General features: G+C 48.1%; 1 pseudogene; it reads left to right on the forward strand.

Moving 5' to 3' along the window:
- The first annotated feature begins 1,533 nt into the window (after window positions 1-1,533).
- Window positions 1,534-2,297, forward strand: LOC100761939 (annotated as a pseudogene).
- The last annotated feature ends 1,093 nt before the right edge of the window (window positions 2,298-3,390 follow it).

Consider the following 3,390-nt stretch of genomic DNA (forward strand, 5'->3'; position numbering starts at 1 on the left):
GAAGGACCCTGGGAAGTCACACATGGTCACCACAATGGAACAAATAAGAGCCAACAATGAATGGACAATGTGATGGTGGAATAAGAATGACTCCCATAGGAGTCATATTTGAATTCTTAGCCATCAGGGAGTGGCACTATTTAGAAGGATTAGAAGGATTAGGAAATGTGGCCTTGCTGGAGGAAGTGTGTCACTGGGGATGGGCTATGAGGTTTCAAAAATCCATGCCCAGTCTCTCTCTCTCTCTCTCTCTCTCTCTCTCTCTCTCTCTCTCTCTCTCTCTCTGCTTGGGATCATGATGTAGCTCTCAGCTACTGCTCTAGGGCCATGCTTCCTGACACAATGATAATGGACTGACTCCCTGGACTATAAGCTATCCCCCAGTGAAATGCTTTCTCTTCTGAGAGTTACTGTAGTATCTCTCCATAGCAATAGATGGCTAAGACAGAAGGCTACCAGCTTTAGGGATGTCATTCACCTCATTAACTAGGCTTCTTCCTGCCTCATGTGACATGCTGGACCATAGACTAGAAGGAAGGCAAATCAAGGTCCCAGAGCTATGTACCCCTCACCTCACAAGAGCTGTGTTTCAGTTGGTGGGTTCCTCGGCCAACACAACAACCTCAAAATGAAGCCCTCCAAAGGCCTTAGGGTATGTGCACACAGGTACCTTGGGGTTAGGAAGCACCCCTCTCAGGGTGCTGACCTCATCTGTCTTTTGGTACCCCCTCCATGCCCCCTCTGATCCCCTCTATAGCTCCGCCCATCGCCAGTACACCCCCACATTGACAGATCTCACTTGGGAGCTTTCCTCCACACGCTGGAGCACTGTATATCAGCCAAGGGGAGCCCAAACCAGTCCTAATGGCTTCCTAAGTCAGTCCTCATGTTTTCCCTGCCAGAGCTGGATTTAGACACCCAGCTTCTCTCTCTTCTTAGGCAGGAAATGCATGCATTATGGATGAAGGCTATTTCTTATTCAACAGCCAGAATCACTCTTCCATCAAAATCTGCTCCTTTTCCGAACCCCCAGAAATCAAATCCTGTCTGTGAACTCTCATTTCTTGGCCTGGAACACTGAAGGACCAGCTAGCTAGGCAAGAACCTCAGAGGCATGAAGCAGCCAGGCACATCCATGGGAACACCGAGTGTTCATTTTTTCCCACCCATTCTTTCATTCAGAGTATGTGTGCATGGATGTGTGTGTGTGTGTGTGTGTGTGTGTGTGTGTGTGTGTGTGTAATTTTAGAGACAGGGTCTCTCACAGAACTAAGAGATGAGAGATCACCAATTCACTCAGACTATCCAGTCAGTGAGCCCAGGAATCCTCTGGCTCCACCTTCTCATGACGTGAATTACCAGTTTTTAATACAGGTTCTGGGAATCAAACTCAGGTCCTACTGCTTACATCCAAGGCACTTCACAAGTGGAGCCATCGCCTCAGCCCTAGGAAACTGACAATTTAAAGCTTGCTCTCCACTTCTTTTGAAAACACCAAATAGAGGGTAATGACAGTGCAGCAGAAGGGCCGGAAGACCTGGGGGCCCAGCTCAGGAGGTGATAGTTTCCACTGAGGGTTCAGCAGGTCAAAGTCACAGCCATAGTCAAGACTGCAGGGCTCATGGGGGTAAAGCTGAAGACAAGGAGTAGAAACCTGTCACCAGGCCGGCACCTGGTCAAGGGCATGAAGATCAAGTCCCTGGAGGAGGTCTACCTGTTCTCCTCACCCACTAAGGAATTTGAGATGATTGCTTTTTTTCCTCCTGGGAGTATCCCTAAACTATGAAGTTCTAAAAATCCTTCCAGTGCAGACACAGGTTTGGGCTGGCCAGTGGACCAGGTTCAAGGCTTTTGTAACTATTGGGGACTACAATGGTCATGTTGGTCTTGGTGTTAAGTTCTCCAAGGAGGTAGCTATTGTCATCTAAGGAGCCATCATCTTGGCCAAGCTTCCCATTGTCCCTGTGTGGACAGGCTACTATGAGAGCAAGACTGGCAAGCGCAAGGTGACAGGCCACTGTGGCTCTGTGCTGGCATGTCTTGTCCATGTCCTGAGAGGTGCTGGCATTTTCTCTGCTCCTGTGCCCGAGAAGCTGCTGCTAATGGGTGGTTCTGATGACTGCTATATCTCAGCCAGGGGCTGCACTGCCACCTGGGACAACTTTGCCAAGGCCATCTTTGATGCCATCTCAAGACCTATATACTTGACCCCTGACCCCTGGAAAGACATTGTGTTCAGAATTCACACCAGAGTCTCCATTCAGAAGACCCAAGCTCCAGCTGTGGATACCACATGAGGGTTTTTATAAATAAATTAATAAATAAAGTGAATTAAGTCTGTTAAAAAAAATTGAAAAGCTTGCTTTACAGCCTTTCTTATGGAGGCATTATAACAGGGCACCAGACCTTAGTAGGCTCTCAGACCTTAGCACAACTGACTCTGTGATGGAATTACCATTCAGGCTGCAAAACTTAGCACAGGGACAGTACCACCAGCCAAGATGAAAACAGAGACCTAATCCATCAAAGTCCACATAGTTTAGGAAAGTCTCTAAATGCACTCATCTTGCTTTTTGGCTTCTGTAGTTCTGCTTCTGACTAACGTTAACTGAAGTATGTCAGCCCAGAACATGGTTTTTGTGCTTAAAAACTCACCCCAAGAAAGGCCCAGTGTTACAATGGGATCCTGAGCACCCAGTGTAGTTGCTGACATGCTAGTAAAAACTTTCTATTGGCTTAAACCCATGTCCAAGCAGTCTTCTCTGGTGAATACCCCACAACATTTCTGGAGACCCCAGTGAGATCCCAGAGACCAGCCCTCTGGAAACCAGGGATCTCATAGCCCTTTAGAACAGGAATGGTGTGAGGGAACTCAAAACCGGAGACGTCACAGGTTCCCCAGGTTCCCCTTTCAACAATCACTCCATAATGCTTCCGAGGGGTCTGATACCTCCACCCCAAATAGAAACAAATTAGAAAGTGGCCTGGTCTGTCACCTCTAGAGGTAAGCCTGGTTAACACGACTTCTGTTTGAATACATAGGAGAGGTCAGATGCAACTGCTGATCCAGTGTCCAGGATCCATGTGAGACGTCACTGGATCCTCTGGTTCGGGTGTCTGAATGTGTGATGGACTCCCCTGGTTGTTTTTACTGTGTGTGTGTGTGTGTGTGTGTGTGTGTGTGTGTGTGTGTGTGTGTTTCTGTTAGGTTTACTTCCCTGTATTGACCAGTGGCTTTCTCTGGTATGAGACCTCCCCATCCCAGCTTAAGATCCGTGCCCCTCCTGTTGGCGACCCAAATCCTTTTGGCTCTGCCAGGCCACCCAGAGAGACCAAAAATCCACCTGTGCACTCCAGGAGCAGGAACACCTGCTTGTTTTGTTGTTTGGC

The sequence above is a fragment of the Cricetulus griseus genome, chromosome 6, assembly GCF_003668045.3.
Source record: "Cricetulus griseus strain 17A/GY chromosome 6, alternate assembly CriGri-PICRH-1.0, whole genome shotgun sequence".
NCBI classification, from domain to species: Eukaryota; Metazoa; Chordata; class Mammalia; order Rodentia; family Cricetidae; genus Cricetulus; species Cricetulus griseus.